This window comes from Chiloscyllium plagiosum, chromosome 20 (genome assembly GCF_004010195.1).
Source record: "Chiloscyllium plagiosum isolate BGI_BamShark_2017 chromosome 20, ASM401019v2, whole genome shotgun sequence".
Lineage (NCBI taxonomy): Eukaryota > Metazoa > Chordata > Chondrichthyes > Orectolobiformes > Hemiscylliidae > Chiloscyllium > Chiloscyllium plagiosum.
The window spans coordinates 33,259,715-33,277,069 of NC_057729.1; the positions used below are offsets into that span (position 1 = coordinate 33,259,715).

A 17,355-nucleotide genomic window follows, 5' to 3' on the forward strand; every position below is an offset into this window, starting at 1 on the left:
AACTGAGGCATGGCGACCCTCAGGTCAAACCACTACCAGTCATATTTTTTTAATGAGAGAACAGTTCTACGCTCTGGTAAGATAACAGTGACTTTACTTTTTTGAAATTAGCTAGCACGGGTTAATCATGCTTAACAATCCCATACTTTCAGGCTGCACAGGTTGCTGCTGAATAGTCAGTCTTTATTCCTGCTTATAAAGAGTAGCTTTCAATACAATCATGGTAATTCAGCTGTCACTCAATGTTACAATAATTACTAGGCAAAAGCTCAGTCTATTAGCGATTTTCATCCAGTTTATTGCCATGTGAGAAATTAGTCTAGGATTCAATGCTACTTGGGGTGGTGTTAACAACTACCTTCAAATTTTCAGCCAGGTTTCACATGGCACTAATTGTTTTACACTTGTGACTGTTAAACACCAATTTAGTTAATTATTGGAAGGTGAATCAATTAAAATTAGTCATGCTGCATGGTTTAAACAATCTCTTTCCATTCTCTGCCAGCACTATTTCTCATACTTGGGCCCTAAGCAAAGCCAGCAAATTAAAGGCTGTACAATTGAGGTTAATGAAAGAAAACCTTGACAGAATGTACAAAATCAAACATGCAGCCCTTCCTGGTGAAGGGCTTACAGCTGAAACATCGATTCTCCTGCTCCTCAGATGCTGCCTTACCTGCTGTGGTTTTCCAGCACAACACTCTCAACTACTGCATAACACAACATAGAGAAACACACCTGTCTGTATGTTACATGATTGGATAATTCTATTTGATTCCTTGATGCAAATGCAAGTTCCAAATTAATATGAAGAAATTGATCATTTGTTGCAGTCATTCACTTATACTTTTCATATGTAGGGGTCATACATTTATCTGTATGAGAAGCCTTGTATTTACATACATGAGTTTTTAACTCAAAGTTTTGTTGTGTTTTTGTCACACTTTTGTCTATTATAAAAGCACAGATTACCATTTGTTATAAGTTTTGTTCTATTTTTTATTCAGTAGAACATAGAATAGTGCAGCACAGTACACGCCCTTCGGCCTTTTATGTTGTGCCGGCCTTTTATCCTACTCTAAGATCAACCGAACCTGCGTACACTTCATTGTACTATCTTCTATGTGCCCATCCACGAGTCTCTTAAATGTCCCTAATGTATCTGACTCTACTACCATTGTTGGTAGTGCATTCCATGCACCTTCCACTCTTTGTGTAAAGATCCTGCCTCTGACATTTTCCCTAAAGCTTCCTCCAATTACCTTAAAATTATGCCCCCCTCATGATAGACGTTTTACCATGGGAAAAAGTCTCTGGCTATCCACTCTATCTATGCCTCTCAAAATCTTGTACACTTCTGTCAGGTCACCTTGCATATATCTTCGCTCCAATGTGAAAAGCCCTAGCTCCCTTAACCTTTCTTGAATAAGACATGCCCTCAAATCCATCCAGCATTCTGGTAAATCTCCTCTCCACCCTCTCTAAAGCTTCCACATCTTTCCTATAATGAGGTGACTAGAACTGAACACAATATTTCAAGTGTGGTCTCACCAGGCCTCTATAGAGCTGCGGCGTAGGCTTGCGGCTCTTAATCTCATTCCCCCTGCTAGTGAAAACCAACACACTGTAAGCCTTGGTAACAACCCTATTAACTTGGATAGCAACTTTGAGGGTTCTATGTATATGGACCCCAAGATTGCTCTGTTTCTCCACACTGCCAAGAATCCTGCCTTTAACTCTGTATTCTGCATTCAAATGTGACCTTTCAAAGTGAATTCCTTTGCACTTTTCCAGGTTGAACTCCATCTGCCACTTATCAACCCAGTTCTGCATCCTGTCAATGTCCCATTGCAACCTACAACAGCCTTCCACACTATTCACAACTTTACCAATCATTTATAAAATCACAAAGAGCAGAGGTCCTAGAACCGATCCCTGTAGAACACCACTGGTCACCGAGCTCCAGGCTGAATATTTGCCATCTACCACCACCCTCTGTCTTCCATGGGCCAGCAATTGCTGTACCCAGACAGCTAGATTTCCCTGTATCCCATGCCTCCTTAATTTCTGAATGTTCTATTGTATTAAGTACCAGATTAGCTGTTATGATACTTTCCCATAATCTTCCAGAAAGTAAGTATTCAATGGTAATTAAACATTTTTTGTTAATAATGCTTTAAACATTGACTTCTTGCAGTACAACATAGGTTTACAAGAATGATACCCGGAAATCAGGGAGTAAGTTATTAGGAGTGATTACACAAATTATGCCTGCTTTCTCTAGAATTCAGAAAGTTAATGGGTGATCTAAATCAAAGTATTAACAGAAAAAAGACAGTGTAGATAAAGAGAAATGATTTCTGCTTATTGGGGATTCTAGAACCAAGGGGAATAGTTTAACAATTGGGACCAGACCATTCAGGAGAAATGTAAGGAAATACTTCTATGCACATAGAATGGTAGAGGTATTGAACTCTCTTCAACAAGTGGAAGTAGATGCCATATTTAATTTTACATGTGAATTTTAAACAAAGGTATTAAGGGAATATAGGCCAAAGGCAAGTTTATGGAATTAGGCCATAGATCAGCCATGGTCTCACTAAATGATAGAACAGGCCTCAGTGGGCTGAATGACTTACTCCTGTTAATGTTATGATCTCTGCCTAGGGACATGTTCACACCCAGAGTCTCTGCTTGGGCTTACACTTCGTTTTCTTGTCTTCAGTTTTTATACTTCATGTTCCCAAACCACAGGCCTAACCTTTTACTGCTCATCCTATACATTCAATCCGTTGTTATATTTTCCAGTGACCTTCCTTGCTATCTTAGTCACATTTCGTCGTTGACCAATCCCTTCAACATAACTGATCTTAACTTTATCAGACCAATCATCAATTGCAATAGTATGATCCTCATAGCTGCACAACATATAATCATCTGGAGGACTTGGTTCATCATTACTTGCTATAACTCCTTTGGAATCTGCAAGTTTGCAGTTCATACCATGCAACCTTGAAGGTTGTACCCGAACAATATGATTCCCATGTTGTACAGTTATTATGTTTGTATCTTTACCACTAACCCTTTCCAGGCTTCTATATGGTTTAAGCCCCTTGCTTTTATAATAAACTGTGTGCGTATCTCTTTCCTTTGAATCTGCCATTCATGTTTAGTTTTGAATACTCTATAATATGTTTGGGACTGTTCATGGCAAAGTGCTTCTTTAACTCAAACTGAAACATTGTTTGACCATACCTCAGATATTCCTGGCATTCATTCTGTTATTGTAAACCTCAAAATCTCTTCACTTCTTAAAGTTGTCAAAAGCATTACTCTCCTCATTTCTCTAAATGAAAATTCTCCTTCCATACTGTGTTATGTGTCCTGCATTTACATGGTCTTGTCAGCCTGTTAACACTGCATCCTCCGTTTTCTGTCACATGGCTGAATGTCCCTTTTGTGCCATAAACATTGTAGGAAAGAAATGCTTGCAGGTTTTTTTTGTGCATCCAACATTAGTTCTAGTGGTGTCTGTTTATCTGCAAACTAAATTTCTAACAGAATTAAAAGTCTGTGTAAACTCAATGTTTTGCTATAAATGTAAGAGCACATTGGGGAATTTCTAGTTGAAATTTCTACAGTCTTGCATACAATCTACTGAAGTCCATTAAATTCAATGGAACTAACTTCACTTTTTCTGATTTCATTAAAATCTGACCATGATTCATTAGCAGTTAATAAATGGACATTTTCATAAATTATAATCGATGAAAGTTAATTATTATATTCTTTATATGTGTTCAAATCACCAGTCTCTAATTCTAAATATGTTTGCTTCTTATCTGGCTGTTGTATGGCAGTGAGAGCGCCGAGCCTATACTTTCTTAATGATGTGGAGATGCCGGTGTTGGACTGGGGTGGACAAAGTTAAAAATCACACAACACCAGGTTATAGTCCAACAGGTTATACTTCCAAATAAACCTGTTGGACTATAACCTGGTGTTGTGTGATTTTTAACTTTAAAGAATTAAGCAGATCCACATGGTTACTTCATTCTTCCACTGGGCATAAACTCCAAATTCAAAAGTGTGGGTTATCATACACTGATAATTCAGGTTTTGATTCAGCTATCTCTTTGAAATTTTCTCCAAATCATTCTTTGGTTAGAATAAAACTCAGTTTTCAATTCTTCACTTACAAACAACAAGGCATCTTCTGTTAACAGCATAAAATAGTGGAGGTTAAGTGTTGGTTAGTTAGAGTCTAGGAATATGCCATTCTGCTCAGAGTTTTATTTTAACTCGCATATCACTAACACTACAGATCAATTGATCCCATATATATAATTTTTGTAACCCATTCCACTTCTCAACCCATTTTCTTCAATTGCCATATTGCCACTACCAGTTCCTTTAATCCATCTGGCCTTCAGTAAACCTACCAGACTCTTCAAGATAATGGAGAAAGTGAGGACTGCAAATGCTAGAGATCAGAGTCAGGAGTGTGGTGCTGGAAAAGCACAGTAAGTCAGGCAGTGTCCAAGGAGCAGGATGAAGGGCCTTCATCATGAAGGGCTTATGCCCGAAACATTGATTCTCCTACTCCTTGGATGCTGCCTGACCTGATGTGTTTTTCCACTCTTCTAGATAATGACAATGCAATTCATTCAAGGCCAGTCAGCATGCTTTCCAAGCTCTATCTAAAGCTTTGCATCACAGTGAAGCTGGACTCTTCCTTTCTCCATGACTTTGTGCACATTCTCTCTGACACACTGCCTAGCTTACCATACATTTTCCATTGGTATAACTGCACTTCTTATGAAAAAAATTCATAGTTGTTGTAAACTGGAATATAATCGCTGTTTGCAAAGACAAGTACAAACTTGTAAGTATTTCAGTAATGTATTAGTATCATTACAGTGCAGCATCACTTGTAAAGCAGAACCTGTGCTCATTTTCCTTCTGACTCATATATTTTGTTCTACAAATTTTCACTCAACTTTTGATTATTTTATTTTCAGTAGATCACACAACATTGCTAACGTCAAGCAAGTGATCTGAAATATTCACTATGATCTCGTCCATATAGTTAATTGCAATTCCCTGTTATGAAATTTGAATATGAATATGTGCAATAATGATTTTTTTGTTAAAATAACATGTTGGCAGAGTTATGACTTGGAAGCAATGATATGACACACAACTTTAATGAATTTGTAATTAATTTAAAGGCTTCAATGCTACATAATGAGATTCATCCAAAACTTGCAGAGATCAAACTCAGATAAAAACATATAATCCGGTTTAGTTTTTTTTTCTGTACAATAAAAACAACCTTTTCTCTTAATCAACTTCCCTCTTGTCTGATTGCAAAGTTATATGAAAGAAAGAGCTCAAACAATATCACATAAAGTCACCACCAACATGTAAATCCATGTGAATGAGTTACCTCTCATTCAAATCTTGTATATTTCTGTTGAATGATTTCATGTTTGTCTAAGCTTTGTCTTTCACCCCACGATCCCTACCTATGATTGAAAGTAAACTAACATTATAATATGATAGAATATTATTCCTTTTAAATCTTTTGTTAGCACTAGAATAGCTCAAAGATTGAGAAGAACCAATACAAGAAACAATAACAGCAGGAAACCATGAATAAGAAATAAGGGCATTCTTACTTTGTGCTATTCTCTGGAGCCAGGCTTTCTACTTTCTGGATTTCATCTGTGTTTTCAGAGACAATGGAATATTTGGGATTCTACTGTTGATTCTTGTTCCACATAACACTTTGTGGTAAATCATGATTGGAATCTGTAAAGTTTGAACAGTTTGGTAACCAATCTTTGCCTCAATATTCTATATTTATGTGAAGAGTAATACATTCATATTATAGGCAGGCACTCACACAGGAACCATGGAAACCAGATCCACTTAACTGGGAGATATGCATCATGTTATTTTCCAGGAAGTGGGAAGACCTTGTTTGGTCACATTCTCTTGTGTGTTTGTTGGGTATTGATACAATCTCAGACTAGGTTTCTTAGTAATTATTAATATACGTTACACTGTTACATGACGACAAGGTAACAGCAGGAAGCTCTGTGCTCTACAAGATTCAACTTCTTAATAAAACACATGACCACTGAGGTCACAGAAACAGAGGCTATTTTAATAATCATGAAACCCTATCACTGTATCTCCCCGAGTACTTTCCAGTTTCTAATTGAAAGTGCTTTCTTATGACAGGACACCAATTTTTAAAAAAATCCTCTTTCATGATACCCTCCAGTGAAGGGAAGGTCTGACGATGTAAGAAAATTGTTGAAAAAGAGCTGAGGGATATCACTAAACGATTATGATATAGCAGGACAGCAACATCTTGAGATTCCTGGATTGCATTTTTAACTCTAGCACATGAGATGAGTGAACCAAACATTACAGAGTGCTGAATGAAAGACAGACAAGGTGAACTTCAGATTTGCCTACAGTCTCATCTGACAAGGTTTGTGATCACCACTAGAGGCTGATGAATTATCTGAACTCATATACAAAAGTAGAACATCATTCTCATGTTTCAGAACTACAAAAGAATTTTCCTGCACAGTGCAGAGCTTTGTGTTCCCTGTATTCTTGGACAAACTCATCAGGCACATTCTGTGTGCTGTCAAACTAAACTCCTTTGTGAACACCACTTAAGCTGAAAGTACTGCAAATTCTATCACTACCTCTTCAATATGAAGAGCTTCCTTATATTAGCACTGCCAATCATATAAATTTCCCTCATCTCATGTCTCGGTGAAGGATCTTGCACTCTTTGATCTGTAAGAGTATCACAGCAATCCTGACATAATGTGTCAAGTTAGTTACCACGCCATCTACCTCTGGAAATGACAAAACTGAAAATAGCAGGTCATAGGTCAGCCCTGACATGCTGAAATGAGTTCTGCATTTGAACAACCACATTTAAAGCTTCCAGAAATAAGAATGCTAGTTTGTTTGATACTGCCGTCCTTTGGTATACAACTGAACCAGGCCAGTTCCAACTGGTTCTATTACTTATTACATACTTTGCAAGAGCAGCTGTGAAAATGTGCCCCACTTAAATCTTCATACAAGCTTTCTTCCCAGCTCTAAAATATAGCATAATATTACAGATACAAAACATATTAACATTTTTCATATTAACATTGTTAATAAACAATGAAAGTATATTTGTTAATTGTGTGAATTTCTTTTTAACATTGGTTGTCACAGCTGTCCGGTTCTGTGATCTGCTGGTTCTCAAAGCCTTGTTTGTAATGCTTCTTCTCCCATACCTCAGTCCTAAGTCATCTCAGTCTTCCTTCGATTTTTGCCCTTGTGTTCAGTCCAAATCTCCATCCTATTTTTGCTCGCTGTTTGTACTTTAAAGTCTTTTGTGTTCATTGCTCTTCTGGCTCCCATTCTGAACTTGCACTGGAAACCTAGACTCCAGCTAGTTACTGAAGTTGGTTGACTCCGTTAGTTCTGCCTGTGCTAACCAATTTCTGCCACTAGATGGAGGTCAATTAAAACTTCAGCAAGTAACTTTAGCATGGATTTATAATAATTTTAGACTCATATACCTATTTTATTTTAAAGGCTGTTTTGTTTATGAATGTAGATATTTAGGAATATACGCTATTTCAAGTCAACAGTGCTTTAAAATTGTTTTCTGCTTAGCAAGATCCTGAAATAGCTGTTTGGCATTTTCTTTATATTTTATGATTTGTAATGTTTTGTAAGACATGTCAACAAGGAAACACAGTTCTGCACATGTATGGTACTTTTTTCAATTTTTACCTTTTGTTCCAAGCAAGGAGTGTTTGAAGGAATCTAACTCCAATTTTAACATTGAAGCATAGATTCCATTCAAAATCACTTAAACTTGTTTCACCTGATCTACAGGAACTCAGCCATAACTTTAAGTGAGGACATATGGTGTTACTTTCTTTTTAAAAATTACACGTGGTATAATTTGAGAGTCATATGTTGTACCTCTGTTTTGTTGAAGTGGTATTTGTTGCCCTTTGCTGGGCTTTGGTATGTAAGGTTTCTCCCTCTGCTGTTCTTCTTCCTCTGTGATCAGAATTTTCCTCCTCTAATGAAGTGCTACTCCACAAAAGGTTCCTCCTCATCATGTTCTTTCTGGGATTTCTTTCTGTATTTCTTCTATTTTGAATTATTTGATCACTTGGGTTGCTGTGTTTCTAGAGGCTTGTCTACCACATTTGGCTATGTTCTGGATTGTCTTTCCCAGGTGTTTGGGCCTTCCACTCGCTCTGCAGATGATCCATACATGCGACCATTCCTTCTTAATTCATGTGGCCACCCCCAGCACCAGCACCATTTCTGTCTGCTTAACATGTCTTCTTTTCTTTCTGTCTCAATGTGTCAATGTTACTGTCCTGCTCACGTTTTAACTAAAAGTATCTGGATAGTTAGTGTCTTCATCTGTCTACTCATGGCTTTGGTAGTGTCTACAGATTGCGATGTGAGCCTACCATTTCTAGTAAGTGCTTCCTGTACTTCAGGGTTCATGGAATCCCAAGTTAGTTAACAAATCAGCCTTTCATTTTATTGGCTGTATTTTTCAGTCTTGTTAGAAAGTTATCTATTGTTTAGTCTGTATCCTGTCCAGAGGTTTTGAAGTTCATATCAGTGTTGTCAGTGATTCAGTTTTTTCTGGGAACGGATGACAGATCTTCCAGAAATTAGGTCTAGGATTTTGCTGTCCAGTTCAGTGAGTTCCCAGCTGTAAAATATATTTTTAATCCGATATCAAATGCCCACATTAGGATATAGCTGGCTCTCATACTATTACTAGTGTTGCTTAGGTGACTACAGAGAGTCTACTTGCACTTTTGCTTAAATTTCTCTATTGCATCTATGACATTGTAAGCTTCAATCCAACTGTTTGTGCATTTCTATACCAGAGATATTTTATTTTTCTTTTGCTGGACTCACTCAGTCCTTCTTTTGGAACTAAAGTAGGTCAGCTTTTCAAATCAGCATTAAATTCAATTTAAAACACTTTTTTAATCATAAGCATGCTCTGCTATCATAAGTTGATATGAGTTCTGTGTTAGTTAAATATTCATACTTCGAGATTCAAGGAATAAGAACTGTATCTTGTTTAATTTTGCAGACAGCTGGTACACAAGAAAGATCCCAGTTCAAACTGCACCAGACCAGATCCAAATGATTTGCTTACTCATTGCATTACTTAGAGATGCAACTGTGAAAATGTTCTTGGTTGAAACCTTTAAACATAACGCTTTAGTTTCTAGCTGTTACATCGAACAACATGTAGACAGCAATATATACAAGCATATATAATATTCCCTGGTTGCATCTACTAGCTAGGAATATCTAAGGAAGAAAGAAACTCATCCATTTCTAACACAATTGACACAATTATTCTGTTCCTTCACACCATGCAACATCCTGACAGTATCATGGTTCCATTCATCTCCACAGGTAGGTGTTAAAGTCTCTTCTAAAGTGATGAGGTGCTTCCATTGCCCTGTTCCTGGAGCATGTCCTTGCTGGTGCCTGTCTGTCTGTCCTGCTCTTTGTGTGGCTTTGGTGTTGCTGGGTTGTGAAACTGCCCTTAGGGCTTTGACATATCTGTGGTGCTCTGTCATGTCCATGGGAGCTTATAGTGTATTCCCTTGTCTGCGTGCTGTCTGATCCAGTTTGTGAGCTGCTCAGGAATTCTGGGTGTCCTGGTACAGTTTGACCAGTTTTGCTTTTATGGGCCTATTGTGGGTTAGCAAGTCTTTTCCCACACTGTTACTTTGGAAAAAAAACTTTGGGACAAGACAACAGAATAAATCGACAATGTAAATACGGATGTGGAAGAAAAACAACAATTTCCTTGCATGCGTGGCATTAAGTTTAATAGAAGATTAATTGAGAACATTGATGAATTCTTTCAATTCTGCTTTTGTGTGACTCCAAATACTCCAAATGTCAATATATCTACAAAAGTATTGTTACTGGGTGACCGAAACACCTAATAAAGAAATTAGTGAGAACGAAAAAGTAGCTGCTGAGAATCAAAAATTAGCCTGGGAGGAAATCCCAAGAACATATGAACCAAGTGAACCAACATATAAGGCCATCTGATCCATCAAACCTGCTCCACCACTCAATAAGATCATGGCTGGTCAATTTGTGGACTCAGCTTCACTTACCTGCCTGCTCACCTAACTCTTAATTCCTTTAATGTTCAAAAATCTATCTATCTTTGCCTTAAAAACATTCAATGAGATAGCTTCGACTGCTTCACTGAACAGGGAATTCTACAGATTCAGAACCCTTTAGGTGAAGAAGTTCCTCTTCAACTCAGTCCTGAATCTGCTGTCCCTTATTTTGAGGCTATGCCCCCAGTTCTAGTTTCACCAATGGAAGCAAACTCCCTGTTTCTATTTTATCAATTCCCTTACTAATTTTATATGTTCCCCCCCCCCAACCATTCTTCTAAATCCCAATGAATATAGTCCCAATCTGCACAATCTCTTCTCATATGCCAACCCTCTCATCTCCTGAATTAACCTGGTCCTTTGCGACCCTTCTGTGCCAGTACATCCTTTCTCTAGAAAGGAGACCAAAACTGTACAGTACTCTAGGTATGGCCTCACCATCACCCTACACAGCTGCAACATAACCTTCCCATTTTTAAACTCCATCCCTTTGGAAATGAAGGACAATATTCCATTTGCTTTATTAGTTATCTTCTGCAACTGCAAACTAACTTATTGTGTACCATGCACATGGACACCCTCATCCCTCTGCACAGCAGCATGCTGCAATTTTTCACCATTTAAATAATAGTCCATTTTGCTGTTATCCTACCAAAATGGATGACCTTACATTTACCAACATTTTATTTCGTCTACCAGACCCTTGCCCACTCACTCAGCCTATCTATATCCCACTGCAGACTTTTCGTGTCCTCTGCACACTTTGCTCTCCAATTCATTTTAGTGTCATCTGCAAAGTTTGACACACTACACTCAGTCCCCAACTCAGAACCATTCAGGTAAATTGTAAACAATCCAGAAGAGGTCTCAAAATATGTTTGTGCCCTGTTTCAAATGTGATTTCCATGTACAATCGATATGTGTGAAGCTCAGCTTAGTATTTCAAAAATTAATTTTTATGATCTGACTCAATGAAAAAATGTCAATCATCTGGTGGTATGTACAGAAAATTTGTCATACTTCTGAATTTTGTACTGGTGCACAGAGAACTAGTACAGTGACATAATTAAATCGGCTGAGGTGTGTCTGTCTAATCTTACTTCAGGAATGTCACTTCCAAACATTAGATATTGAAATATTTTTCAATTTGAAACAAGATTACATTTCATGGGTCAAGTTAACTCAAGCGACTGATCAGGACAATTGATTTTAGGGATTGAATATGCTCTGTTTCACTGAAACCTGGTTAATTTCAGATATTTCCCAGGTCATGCAGATAATATTGTCGAACCTCATCAACCTAATCAGCATTGATCTGCCACTACTGCAAATAAATCCCGAAGAGGAGGCAACTGCATCTGGATAAATATTAGTGTCAAAATTTTCATTTGGGCAAACATTGATTGACTGTGTGTAGCTGTTGGGCCCTTCTATCTGCCCTGCAAGTTCAATCAATTCCCACATGATTTTGGTATATATTCTATCATCTGCCAAAGCAGAGAAGTGTTGCTGATGAGTCCAAGAAATGGCTGTTCCCTCCCGAGATTCACTGATAATCATTCTTGATTATATTAATTGCTGTGGGTGGAATCTTATAGGGATCTGAGCAATGTGGACTATGCTGAGATATATGGTTGAATCAGATGAGAAAGTGGGAGCACCTCGCACTCTTCACCTACGCATCCAACCCCCCCATCTCTTATGCTTTTCAAAAGTCATTTGGTGAGTTTCTCACTAAGCAACAGAGAGTTGCCAATGAAACACCTTGTATGATGGCCCAACTTGCCCGTCGAGAAAACTCGCAGTGGAAACCAGAGGGAGTACTTAGCAGATTCAGCACGCTGCTTAATCCGAATGACCTCTATGTTGCATACAACCAAACATCCATGGCACCAGCTACATGCAGTCCTCATGCATGGACATTGCATTCCAGCATCTGCCAACTCATCATGACCATCATGGGACCTCTCTGAGATATAGGCAGGCTGCTTATGAAGGACAAACCTACATCGCAGGTCACACCAACAACAAGCATTGAAAGGCTGCTGCAGGGATATTTTATGCACATGAACAGGAATCCTGCTCTTGGATTGGACCAGGCTGCAGCTCAGGACTCCTCACTTGCAATCTTACTGCTAATTCACTTAGCATCTATCTGCATGCTTGCACCATCCATGCCATACCTATTAATGCTTTGCTGCTTCAGCCAGAGCAGAATACTTGCAGTGCTGACATATTGATATTGTCTTTACTGCAGACACAGACAGGGTCCTTCCCATTAAGAGTCTGCTGTGTGCGGGTAGGGGAGGGAGTAAGAAATCATCTTGATATTCCCTGCCATTGTTTGCTTTTTTCTAGTTGCAAAGTACTACTGGAAAATCTAATGTCTACAGCTGCCTGCATGTCAAATACTCTACATATTTATTCAACCAAATGGCCATGTTGGATACAGGGTGGGGGGCTAGTCCTCGGTCTAGCCACATGGGAGGGCGAGGGGGGCATTTTTGGTTGCGATGGTCTCAGCACCGTCTGTTTTGGGCACAATCCAAATACAGTCCAGGGGCTTTATAGTGGTTAGTGATCCATGGTCAGGGGACTGTCTCAGTACAGTACAGGAAGTGTTCAGAAGTCAGTCTTGTAAGGATAACACCAGCAGTCAGTGGAGTCATGCAACATCAGTTGGGGAAATGCAGAGACAATGGTCAGGTGTCTGGTCAGTCATGGTCAACCACATCCAAACTTGATCAGAGATCTGGGACAAGTGCAGTCCTGGTCGTCCACTCATTAATTCTTAAGGATGATTCAAACTGGGCCTGTAGGGGTATTACAGCCAGAAGGGGTGGGGGGGTCAAAGCTGGGGAGGTGAGGGCAGTGGGGAAACAGTGGCATTCATAGAGGCACGGACTGCAATGGTGTCGCAAGCGATTCAAGGTTTATGGGGGGGGCGGGGATTGTGTTTGGTCAGTAAAACATAATGGTAGGGTATGGTAGGCTATGGGAGGGACTGTAATTCCCAGTTGTTGTGGACCAGACCAAACACCCTTCAAATAAAACAAGGAGATAGTCTAGATCTAAAATTTCTGTTATTTAAAGGCAAGTGTAAAGTGTTGTGTTTCTATGTAATTCAATTGGTCACACTACTCAGCTTTAAGCACTTTATTCATACCCTATTGTTAAAATACAAACAAAAGAAAGAAGAACTGGAATAGCTTAACTCTATTAGAAATCTTAAAAGAATAACACATTATTTAACTTAAAAATCTGGAAATAAAAGTCTAATGATGACCATAATTCCATTCTTGAATGTTGGAAAAACTCCTCTGGTTTACTAATGTCCTTTAGGGAAGGAAACTCCATCCTTACCTGGTCTGGCCTACATGTGATTCCCGACCCACAGCAATGTGGTTGACTCTTAACTGCCCTCTGGGCATTAGGGATGGGCAATAAATGATGCCTAGTCAGCAATGCCCTCATCCTATGAATGAAAAAATATTTTAAAACTACTAAACAGCAAGTACAGGTGGCACGGTGGCTCAGTGGTTAGCACTGCTGCCTCACAGTGTCAGGGACCCGGGTTCAATTCCTGCCTCGGGCGACTGTCTGTGTGGAGTTTACATGTTTTCCCTGTTTCTGTGTGGGTTTTCTCCAGGTGCTCCGGTTTCCTCCCACAATCCAAAGATGTGCAGGCCAGGTGAATTGGCCATGATAAATTGCCCATAGTGTTAGGAGCATTAGTCAGGTGTAAATATAGGATAGGAAATGCGTCTGGGTCGGTTACTCTTTAGAAGGCCAGTGTGGACTTGTTGGGCTGAAGGGCCTGTTTCCATACTGTAGGGAATCTAATCTAATATAGTATCATCCCAAAAAGACACCCTTGGCAAAGGGCAAATTCAGTAAAATGTGATTCTGACAGAGGAACAGAACCCATGAGTTTAGCTGTAACACAGAGAGAGATAACAGTTTCAACAATCAGCTTCAAAACCCCAGCAACTACTGAAAGCTAAACTAAAACCCTGGTTCTGTGAGAGCCTGTTTCCACCCATTCATGCTGCTTCTCTTGTTCCAACATTTTTAAAAACAAAACCCAAGCCCTCCCAAACTATTTACTTTATTAGTTTGGACAGACCACTCTGTACCTCTGCCTCAACTCTCATCACATAAACAAACCAGGACAAAATACGCCTCTTTAAAACCCTTTGCTGTTATACTATTAGTACACTACAACATGTAAAAATTACATTGACTCTAAGCATGCAAACATTCAACACTACAGTCCATTTTGGTCCATTTCTTCTGCTACCAAACACCTTTGTCTTTTTCAATCAAAGTCATGACAACACATTGGCAATTACATTCTCTTGTCCTGCCATGTGTATAACTTTCAGATTAAATGGTGGCAACATAAATTTTGAAATGTTGCGACATCACCATCACACTCAAGGTTTCCTTCTCAATTCTGGAATATTTCTGTTGATAAATATCCAACTTTCTGTAAAAATACCCAGTCGATCTTTCTATCTTCTCATCATCTTCTTGCAAGACTACTGCACTGATATGCACATCACTCGCATCGATAGCCACCTTGAATGGCTCTGTGTAGTTAACTCTTGCTAACACTGGAGCGGTGACGAATGCAGTTTTCCACCGCCACATTTGTCAAATCTGACTCTCCAGCATCTGCAGTCCTCATTTTCTCCTACAGCTTTCAGGTTGTCAAATATCTTCTGACACATCCAACAACTAAAGGTTTTTACATTTCTTCAACAGGTCAGTCAGTGGAGGAATCACACTGCAAAAATTCAATATGAATTTCTGATAAAATCCACTCAGTCCTAGGAATCATAGTACTGCCCTCTTTGTTGATGGTAACGTTTGTTTCACTTCCCATGGGGCCATCTGTCCATGTCCAGTTCCATGACTTGGGCTTTTGCAAACTCACTCTTAATCAGGTTTATCACCATGCCTCCTTGTGCCAATTAAATAATTCTGTTAGATGCTCCAAATGTTCCTTTTGTGTGTGACTAAAAATTACCATTTCATCTATGTAAACCACTCAGTTGGGTAATCCAGAAATAACCTTATTGTTTAGTCTTTGAAATGAGGCTGGTACATTCTTCATACCAAAGAACTTCATGATTTTAAATCATGATAATTTTGACTTTAAACTGGTATAGTCCATTCAGTGTCACAAAAGTTGAGGTTTCCTTCATTCTTTCAAACAGAGGTACCTGCCAGTATCCTCTGAGCAAGCCCAACTTTGAAACATAAATTGTTTGTTCCACTTTCTCAATACAGTCTTCCAAATGTGGAAAAGGATATGAATCAGATTTTGCAGTTGCATTGACTTTGTGATAGTCCACACATAATCGTTGGGTACATCTGGTTTTGGCACCATTACGATGGGTGAACTGTGTTCACTGTAATTAACTTTGATCATGTCATCTCTAAGCATACTTTAAATCTCTTTTTGAACCTGTGCCAATTTTAGATATTAAGTCTATAAGGATTTGCTTAATTGAACCAGCATTTCCGACATCATGCGGAACCTTGTTAGTACTTCCCAGCTTATTCCTACATCTCTTTCCATGAGACTACAATAAGTCTTTCAGATAATTTTGATTTTCCTCTGGTAGGTAACTCAATAATTAATCACACGTTTTGAGAACTTCCTTATTGTCCAATTTAATTTGAGCACTGCCCAATTGAGAATCATTTGAACTTGGCTCTTCATTCTGTGTTGTAATCAGTACCACATTCTCCTTTGATTTCCTTTCCTATTAAAATATATTTTGAGTATATTCACACAACACACTGACACATAGAACATATAAAAGTACAGCACAGAACAGGCCCTTTGGCCCATGATATTGTGCTGAGATTTAATTCTAATGTAAAATATGGTAACTTAACCTATGCACCCCTCAACCCACTGCTATCCATGTGCATGCCCAGCAGTCGCTTAAATGTCCCCACTGACTCTGCTTCCACCACCACAGCTGGCAACGCATTCCATGCATTCACAACTCTCTGCGTAAAGAACCTACCTCTGATGTCTCCTTTATACCTTCCTCCTAACATCTTCAAACAATGACTTCTCGTACCAGTCAATCCTACCCTGGGAAAAAGTCAATGGCTATTGACTCTATTTATTCCTCTCATTATCTTGTATACCTCGATCAGGTCTCCTCTCTTCCTCCTTCTCTCCAGAGAGAAAAGTCCGAGCTTATTCAACCTTTCTTCATACGGCAAGCCCTCCAGTCTAGGCAGCATCCTGGTAAACCTTCTTTGCACCCTCTCCAAAGCCTCTGTATCTTTCCTATAGTAGGGCGACCAGAACTGTACATAATATTCTAAGTGTGGTCTCACCAGGGACTTTTAGAGCTGCAGCAAAACTTCGCGGCTCTTAAACCCGATCCCCTGTTAATGAAAGCCAAAACACCATATGCTTTCTGAACAACCCTATCCACTTGGGTGGCAACTTTGAGGGATTTATGTACTTGAACACCCAGGTCCATCTGTTCCTCCACACTGCCAAGAATCTTGTCTTTAATCCTATATTCAGCATTCAAGTTCGACCTTCCAAAATGCATCACTTCGCCTTTATCCAGGTTGAACTCCATCTGCCATTTCTCAGGCCAGCTCTGCATCCTGTCTATGTCATGCTGCAGCCTGCAGTAGCCCTCTATACTGTTGACGACACCTCCAACCTTTGTGTCATCTGCAAATTTACTAACACGTCCCTCAACCTCCTCATCCAAGTCATTTATAAAAACTACAAACTAGTTTAAACCCTCCCGAATCACACGAGCAAATCTCCCACCCAGGACATTTGTGCCTCTCTAGTTCAGGTGCAACCTGTCCTTCACGTACAAGTCCCATCTTCCCCAAAAGGTATCCCAATGGTCAAGGTATCTGAAGTCCTCCATCCTGCATCAGCCTCGCAGCCACATGTTAAGCTGCATTCGCTGACTGTTCCTCATCTCACTATCTCGTGGCACCGGTAGCAAACCTGTGATCACTACTCTACTCGTCCTGCTCTTCAGCTTCCAACCTAACTTTCTGTAGTCACTTTTTAGATCCTCAATCCCATTCCTGGCTATATCTTGTGTGAGATTTCCTTCTATCT

At 39.3% G+C, this 17,355-nt stretch overlaps 1 protein-coding gene across 4 annotated transcripts in view; it reads left to right on the plus strand.

Annotated features, from left to right (window-relative positions):
• Positions 1-17,355, plus strand: part of npbwr2b (neuropeptides B/W receptor 2b) — a 35,872-nt gene that overhangs the window by 10,716 nt on the left and 7,801 nt on the right. The window lies entirely within an intron of this gene.